The 9458-nt window shown below is 40.9% G+C and overlaps 1 protein-coding gene across 1 annotated transcript in view; it reads right to left on the bottom strand.

Annotated features, from left to right (window-relative positions):
• Positions 1-8931, bottom strand: part of LOC121920771 (basic salivary proline-rich protein 3-like) — a 27286-nt gene extending 18355 nt beyond the window's left edge. The window contains exon 1 of the mRNA XM_042447955.1: positions 8321-8931. The gene's annotated coding sequence lies outside the window, so the exon portion shown is untranslated. The remainder of the gene's footprint in view (positions 1-8320) is intronic.
• Positions 8932-9458: the final 527 nt, after the last annotated feature.

Genomic DNA, 9458 nt, shown 5'->3' with positions numbered 1-9458 from the left:
CCCCCCCCCCCCCCCGCCCAGTTCACTCTCCCTCTTGTGCTAGTGCTTCCTAGCCATGGACCCTCGAGGCGACCTACAACATATTTTTACCGTGATTATCAGTGATGCCTTGGGTCTCAGGAGAGAAGGAGAAGTTTGCAAGGGAGGTTTCTGTTTCACTCCTTGCTTCCCCAAACCGAAGGCAGTGATGAGATTTATATTCCCATCACTTCTCAGGAGGGAAGGAGAAGTTTGCAAGGGAGTTTTCTGTTTCGCTCCCTGTCAGGGGAAGCCAGGAATCAACCTCCCTACAATCCCCCATGGCAGGAGAGTCAAGAAGGGCATGGAGGAGGATGTCAGCCGGTAGCCATTGGTGGTGCAGGATTACATGCTCCAGTCCAGCCTGTCATGAAGAACGCAGATAAGGAGAGAGACCCAATCCACTCCCAACCAGTGCAGGAAAACAAACCCTCAAACCCCCAGAAAAAGCCAAAGCCTCTCAGAGAATTGCTTCGAGAGATGCAAAACACCATCTGGAAGCAGCTTCGTACACTAGGATTTAGCAGACAGGAGTTAGACAGAAAGCCCAATGCACAAGAACAGAAATGCCCCCCTTTTCCCTGGGGAAAAGAACCCAAGCCTTGGAAACCTTCCCACCCAGCCATGCATCCTTCCCAACCCTGAAATGACAAAAGAGGTCCAAACTGGGATGGTACTGGACGATGCAGCCACTGGAAAGGACCAAGAGACAGGTCACACTATCCCAGCTCTTATCAGTCCTCACCACCAGGCAAACGAAGCTCTCCCTGTAAAATCAGTTCAGGGTTGGCCTGAACTGCCAGTTGTGAATTTGTCTGATTCTGTTCTGTTTTGTGGCAGGTAGTTTAAAAGAGCCCTCCTCCTTGGAAAGGAGATAGCTCAGAAGTCTTACTTTGTTCCAAGTCCTGTTGACACATTTTGTGACGGAGTTGTGGATTGGCTTTTGCTTGTAGTTTTATAGTTTTCTTCCTTTGTCCCAAATCTGAGAATAGTGGTGCTATTTTAGAAGGGACAACACATAGTTTGGTTTCTTTAGGGTGCACAAACCCTGTAGACAAAGAAACTTTAGCATTTCTTCAAGTTAGCATCTGTACTTAGTGGTACTTAGAAGGAAACTACGTCTTGTTTCTCTTTCACTGGCTGATCAACCCTGAATTCCTTTGTAGCACAGCAAGTCCTGAGGCTGGGCAAGGCAGATCTTAACCCTTGGAATGCCAGCTGAGTGGAGCTAACATAGTTAGGGGATTACAGGTCCCATCATCCCATTGTGATAGTTTGCTGGCTGCAGGCTTTCAACAGCCCAACCTGTACGAAGGCAGCGATGAGATTTATATTCCCATCACTTCTCAGGAGGGAAGAGGGGAAGGAAAAGTTTGCAAGGGAGGTTTCTGTTTCACTCCTTGCTTCCCCAAACCGAAGGCAGTGATGGGATTTATATTCCCATTTATATTTTCCTCTGGATTTAATATTCCCAGAAGTTTGCAAGGGTTTTCCAAGGATTTGTGTAAAGCTGGTATTTCTATGTGCATGCTATTAAGAAAATGGTTTTTATTAAGAAATAAATGTTAAAGGCATTTAATTCGGCTTAAAAAAAGGAGCCAGATATAAATCGATTTCTAATGGGAACGCATGCGGGGTGATCTAGAACCGTTCTAGGTTTAAATCGGGTTCAAATGGGCACGCTTCTCCCTGAATTCGATTCGTAACCCGCGTTAAACCCCAGTGGAAATGGCCCCAGTGTGACAGTTTTGAGATACCTGTCAGGGTGCTACAACACCTGCTTGTCTTGGGGAGCCCTGTAACTGGGACAACACTGCAAGCCATAATCTCCAGCACCAGGGCTGGTTCCCGGCTCTAGGTATTTGGCCACCCTAGGCGAGAAATATTTTGGCACCCCCAGGGTGGAAAATGTAGGACATGATATAGGACAAAATGTAGGATGTTCAAGAAAATGGAGGACATGACCAACTAAAAGCCAAAAACATAAATAAAATCAATATAAATTCATGTTTCTCAGTCATGCTAAAATGGAGGACATTTTGACATATCTATTAGCACAACTCCAAGACCCAAATTCACAACTACTAATTCACTGGGGACAGAAAAAGAGAGAGAAAAACAACAGCACATGCAAGGTAGCCTTGGAGCATTCTGAGCATTGGAGCATTCTCTGAGATCAGAATTCGAATCCTGGCTGAGCCATGCAAACCCATTGGATGACCTTGGTCAAGCCACACTCTCTCAGCCCCAGAGGATGGCAAGGGCAAACCCCCTCTGAAGAAATCTTGCCAAGAAAACCCCAGGATGCAGTTGCCATAAGTTGAAAATGACTTAGAGGCACACAAGAGCAACAACCACAATGTGAGAAGGAAGCCAAGGTTCAAAGTGCACAGCAGAAATTAACCCATTTGAGACCGCTTTAACTGCCCTGGCTCAGTGCTGGGAACTGTAGTTCTGTGAGACATTGAGCCTTCTCTGTCAGAGAGTTCTGGTGCCACAATAAACTACAAATCCCAGAACTCCCTAGCATTGAGGGCAGTTAAAGCAGTCTCAAATTGGATTGTTTCTGCAATGTGTTTTGGACCTTGGCTTTATGTGCTATAGGAGAAATCCTTGCTGCTAGGATTCATATATATATATATATATAGGATGTGTGTATATATGTACATAGAGTATATATGTGTGTGTGTATATGTATTCTTCTAAGGCTTCTTAGGTCCAAAACACACTGCAGAAATAATCCAGTTGGAGACCACTTTAACTGCCCTGGTTCATATAAAGAAAGGAACAACAACAACAACAACAGCAAAAATAACGTTGAGAATAGGGTTGCCATAACTGTTAACCTCCAAACCGGGACAAATGTAAAAAAAATGTAGGACAAAATTTAGACCCAAATGTAGGACATATTTTTAGAATGGGGGACACACGAACAACTAAAAAAATTAATAATTTAAAAAGCATTAATATAAATGCATGTTTCTTAGGCATGTTCAAAATGGAGGACATTTAGGCATTATGAATGAATGAATGAATGAATGAATGAGATTTTATTTATATACTGCCGTTCCTTCGATCACGGCGGTTTACAAGATAATAATGAAATACAATACAGCACAAAACAAAATTACAGATAGAAATTAATCCACGAAACACCCCCCCCCATATTAAACCATATAATAGAGTACATCATTAAAAATCCATCATTCATACCTAATAATTAAAACCAGTTAAAATCAATAAACAATCTAATAAAACAACACGCACTATACAGGAGAAGATGACATGTGGGGGAAGGCTTGGCGGAATAAGTGAGTCTTGAGGTTTTTCTTAAATGACTCCAGGGAGGGGGCCAAGCGGAGCTCATCAGGGAGAGAGTTCCAAGAAAGTTCCAAGAAAGGAAAGGAAAGGAAAGCTAAATTCTATAAAAAATTATGTAAAGAGATAAAAGAATTGAAATTTGAAACACTTATATTAATGGGAGATTGGAACGGAGTAATAGATCCTAAAATAGATAGAATATCAACAAAGAAAATACGTAACAGAAAAACAGGGCAAACTGCCAGAAACTTTTTTTGAAATGTTGGATACTTTCTCACTATTAGATGTGTGGAGATATAGAAATGAAAAAACTAAAGATTATACTTTCTATTCAAACCCGCATAATTCGGCATCCAGGATCGATATGTTCTTAATTTCAAGAGATTTGGCACAAGATGTAAAGGAGGTAAAAATTAAAGTTAACAAAAATTTGGACCATAATCAAATTTTTCTAGAATTAATGAAAAAGGAATTTGACTATAGATGGAGATTAGATGAATCACTGTTGAAGGATAAAAAAATATAGAAGGAAATCAGACAACAGATCAATTTTTATTTTAAGGAAAATCTGGAAAAGGACACAAACATGAAAATTATATGGGACGCAGCAAAGGCTGTGATAAGAGGACACGATGATAAAAAAATCTGAAAGGAAAAAAGGTCACAAGATGAGATAAGAGTTATTTCAGAAAAGATTCAGGAGAAAGAGAAAGAAAAACTGAGAAACCCACAGAATAAAAAAATTGATAAAGAAATAAAAATTTTAAATAATCAGTTAATGTTAAAATGACAGACGAAATAACCAAAAAATTGAAATTTGCTAAACAAAGACAATTTGAATTTGGAAACAAAGCCGGCAAATTCTTGGCTTACAAAGTTAAAAAGATGAAAGAAGAAAGACAGATATTGAAATTAAGAGACAGTCAAAGAATTATCACAGAACAAGCTAAGATGAGAGAAATTTTTCATAAGTATTATAGTAATTTATATGAAAAAAAGATTAGGAAAAAAAACTGAGCAGGATAGATTAAGCAAATATATTATGAGAGTGGAGAAAATTGGCATGGAAACAGACATTAGAGAAATGATAAATCAAAGAATCACGAAAGAAGAGATAAGTATGGCAATTAGGAGACGGAAAAGAGACAGAGCTCCGGGCCCAGACGGATATACACTAAATTTCTACAAAATTTTTGAGGGTGAATTATTAGAACCATTAGAAAAAATATTCAATAATATCTTAACAGAAGATATACCAGATTCATGGAGGGAGACGAACATAACCTTAATACCAAAAGAAGGGAAAGAGCAGGACTGCCCAAAAAAATTTAGGCCTATTTCTTTATTAAATACGGATTACAAAATTTTTACTAATATCTTAGCAGAAAGATTAAAAATTGTTTTGAGAAAATGGATAAAAGAGGATCAATGCAGTTTTTTACCAAATAGGCATATTAAACATAAGAATTATAATTGACTTAATTGAGTACTATGAGAAAAATCCAGGGAAAGAAGTAGCACTAATATTTCTTGATGCTGAAAAAGCTTTTGACAACTTAGATTGGGATTTCATGATAAGAATAATTAAAAAGCATATTTATGTCTTAATGCCTCTTGAAATTCTTGATGCTGCTTGACATTCCCCCATCCAAACACTCCCCTGTCTAATAAAAACTTCAGTAGAAAGATGGCATATTTTGGTTTGCTTGTGGGCATGATGCTTGTGATGTGGATTGTGACATTAGACATAATGTCTAATGGCTAGCATCCTGTTAGTGGTATATTCAGGTGTAAGTTCTTTTTGTTATTGTTGTAGAGATTGGTATCCCTTCCTCTCTGCATGTCAGAATAAGGAAATTCAGGACCTCGGTGCAATCAGTGAGTCATGTATGTTGAAGCAGAACAGAACTTTATTGAAAGTCACAAAGTCAGCAGTTCACCAATTCAAGGTTTCAGCTGAAACTATCTATCAGCTCAAACAATAAATTAAAACCCCATAATTCCCAAACATCTGGTAGAACTACCAAGTTCTAACACTCCACAACTAGCAACGCTCTCCCCCAAACTCACTGTTTATCCCTGGAGCTCCCTCATCCCACCCTGGCCCTGGCCATCCCGTGGTTGTTGGAGTATGAGTGTGTTGGAGAATCATCTAGCTATGTCCCTGTAGGCAGATGCAGATCACTCTGCTACGGGAACATAGCCAGACACTTCTTCAATCCCCCCCTCCAACAGCAATGGATCAGAGAATAAAAGAGGTGGAAGGAGCCACAAGGGCCCTTTATTCCAACTCTCTGCCATGCAGAAATACACAACTAAAACACTCCTGAAAGATTTATGTCCAACCTCTGGTTAAACCTTATCCATCTGGCCTCTTACCTTTTCTTCCACTGCTTGGTCAACCACAACCCATCACTCCCACACTCTCACAGATGTACCCCTCCCGCTATAGCATTGAATGTGTGTGTGTGTGTGATCCCTTTTGTTGTGTGGCTTTAATAAATGTTCATATTTTAATTGCACCTCATTGGCATTCTAGTCTCGTTCTCTTGGGGGTGGACTAGGTGACCTCTGGTATACACATAGGGACACAATCCTGCTGTGTGCGTTGTTACAAGGACGTAGCCGGGGGGGGGGGTTGGGGGGTCGGAACCCCCCCTATCAGGCCCTGGGGGCGTTCAAGCTCCTTCCTCCCCCCTCCCCTCCATTAAAACCACGGCGAGGGAACAGAGGAAAGACAAAACAAAAGTTCCTCTTTTCCCTCTGCTCCGTGGCTTTAATAATAATAATAATTAATAAAATTTTTATTTTTATACTGCCCTTCCAAAGATCAGGGCGGTTCACAACAGGATAAAAACAATATAATACACAATACAAAACATCCAATACATCAAACTTGTGCACAGATACAAATAAAAACACAGTAAAAACCCCGTTAGCCATAGATAGATAGGTCTTGGAATTAAAAGGTGTGTGTGTGTGTGTGTATCTCAAAATAAAAAATCCCTCTTGGAAGTGGGAATGAAATGTGTGGATGCAGCCTGGGTTCGTAGCTCAGCTCAGATGTTGGAATACAGTGTCTCAAAGCATGAGCAGAGTGTCTCTGAGCATGAACAGAGTGGCTGCCGCTCATTGCTTGAGCAGCTGCACTTTGCTTTATCGAGCTGAATTTATCTGATGTAAACACCTTCAGAGGAAGGACTCAGTTTGCATCTGCACTGAAAAAATAATCCAGTTTGATGCCACTTTAACTGCCCTTGGCTCCATGTTGTGAAATGCTGGGATTTGTAGTTTGTTGTGGCACCTGACAGATGACTCAACTACAGTTCTCAAGATTCCATTGCACGAAGCCATAACGGAAGTTAAAGTGGTGCCATCAAGGTGTCGCGGGTAAACGCTCGACCCTCTTTTTGTGTCTTGGGGGGGGCTCTTAGCCTCTCAAAATGGTGGCACTTAGTCTTGACCCCCCCTTCCCAAAATCCTGGCTACGTCTTTGGTTGTTAGGACACGCCTCTCGTATTTGAGCTAATTAAAATTCCCCTAATTTGATCCTTCCTGACAGATTGACACAGTCACCAGGCAAACAACCTCTTTCTCTTTTCCTACTTTCCCTCTTATGACAACTTTTAGTGACTGGCTTATCTTAATTTTTCCCCCAAAACCTTAAACTTAGCAAAACACTGTCAAAGCCAACAACAAAACCTTAACTGATATCCCACTTTCCCCCAAGAATCAGGACTCAAAAACAGTCTGTAAATTAAAGCAGAAACCACATTGATTAAAACATTATCACTGAAATATAATTAAACTATCAAGAAGAGTCAAAACGATTTAAAAACATCCATTTTAAATACATGCTTTTAAAGCTAAGGAATTGTTTCAGTGACCCACAAAGACCTCTGATTGAAATCCTGGAGAACTAGTAGTAAGCAAATAACGTAAAGGGACTAAAAAGGAAAACTCAGCCTAACTTTAATTCTCCAGTTTTTCCACAGACACCCCCCCCCCCCCCGCTTTATCATACCTTATTCCCACACTTCACCCTACTATTTTAACAGCCTGGCAGGATAAACTGAATTTATACCACTCTGGTCCAATTCATATGATGAAAAAAATCCAGGATGAATCTGGGTTGAATCTGTATTGTTCACATGCATCTGATTAAATTTGGAGGGGCTACTAAAAACCCAACTTAATCCAGGATAATTGATAACAGTTTAGTTTTAAAAAAAAGATTTGCATTATCGGTAGTGTGAATAATTGGTACAAATAGAACTGAATAGACCCTGGATAAAACGCTGCATGCCTTGAATGTGTTTTGAATACATTCCCAGCATTGACACCATCTTCATTCGAATGCTGGCATGAGCGAGCAACGAAAATTGCAGAAATGTGCATAGATGCGGTTCCATAATGTGAATAACAAACCCAGAATGCATAAGTGAGCTTATTCACACAGTCATGCTTTTAAAAAGAGGTCTGAATGAGCCCAGAGCTACTTCTGCTGTTGCTAACCCCCTACTTCTGCCACAAATCCACCTCTTAAGTCAGGATGTGGCAAAAACACTTTGTATCTTGTGGAGACTTATGCCTTATGCTGATTTCCAGCCATAGTTTTAAACTTTTTCAACCTTTCTAGCCTGTTTCACTTCCCTTGATATCCTGCCTTACCCCAGAATCAGGACTCAAAAATAGTTTGCAATTTAAAGCAGAAACAACATAGTTAAGAGATTCACTGAAATATAATCAAACTATATAATCAATAACAGTAAAAATATTTTTAAAACATCCATTTTATATATCTTTTTTAAATGTAAGAAATTATTTCACTGACTCACAAAGACCTCTGGAATCCCTGGAAAACTAGCAGTCAGCAAGATGAAAGTAACCTAAGTTAAACCAAGGATGATACCTTGGCTTAACTTTACTCTCCAGATATTCCACAGTCCTTTATTCTCAGCCCCCCCCCCTTTTGTCTTACCTTATCCACACATTTCAGCTGCAATGTCATGTCTCTATCTATATAACTAGGCTTCGTGGATGAACCAGAAAGACTTTATTGCATTAGATCACATCTCTGATCTAATGCATTTCTTGCCAATTGTGGCTCAGAAGTACCGGTTTCACTATTAATAACTCCTCCCATCCCATACTCTGCATTCCTCTCTCAGGCTAAAAAGCCGTGGAGCTTCAGGGTATCAACTTATGTTGGCAGTTCCCATTCACATTCCCACAGCTAAACCCAGCAGGGACGTAGCCAGGCTTTTGAGAAGGGGGGGTCCAGACTAAGTGCCACCATTTTGAAGGGCTGAAAGCCCCCCCCACACACACACACAGAAAGAGGGTCGAGCCTTTACCTCAGGAAGGGGGAAGAGGAGAAGAAGGGGAGGGGGCTGCTCCACTTCCGTGCCATTGCCAAAGGCTCCTCAGGTTCATTCAGGGGAAAGGAGAGGCAAGAGAGCTGTCTTTTGCAGGAAGGAACAATAAAACAACCCGGGGCAGGGAAGTTTGTCCTTGGAGTGAAGGGAAGGGGAGGAAAAAGAGAAAAGAGGACTTGCTCCCTGGCATCCACCTCTCAGGGCTCCTGCTGCCCTGGCGCCTTCCCCAAGCCCCAAATGCGCGGGGAGCTCTGGCTGAAGCAGGACAGCAACCAGGGCATGGTCCCTTTTGGGGGGGGGGTCCTGCCTTGTCCTCTGCTCTCTGGAGGGCAACCTGCATGTGGAGGGGGGCAGGGGAGAGGGAGGGAGAGTACGCCAAATAGAGCAAAAGAGGAGAGAGAGAAACCACAGCCACACCTAGACTTCAGTCTACTTCCTCAGATGCATTTAGATGCAATAATAATAATAATATGTAGAGAGATCTTGCAGCACCTTTGGGACTCACTGAAAGAAATTGACAGCATGAACTTTTGAAGACAGTCTACTTCTTCAGATGCATTTAGATGCAACAACAACAACAACATGTAGAGAGATCTAGTAGCCCCTTTGAGACTAACTGAAAGAAACACATTGGCAGCATGAGTTTTCCTAGATGTCAGGTTTCCTAGCATTTTCCTCAGATGCATTTAGATCCAATAATAATGATAATAATAATAAGAAGAAGAAGAAGAAGAAGAAGAA

This window comes from Sceloporus undulatus, chromosome 2 (genome assembly GCF_019175285.1).
Source record: "Sceloporus undulatus isolate JIND9_A2432 ecotype Alabama chromosome 2, SceUnd_v1.1, whole genome shotgun sequence".
NCBI classification, from domain to species: domain Eukaryota; kingdom Metazoa; phylum Chordata; class Lepidosauria; order Squamata; family Phrynosomatidae; genus Sceloporus; species Sceloporus undulatus.
The sequence above is the reverse complement of the archived record's forward strand: the minus strand, read 5'-3'. Positions and strand labels throughout refer to the sequence as shown.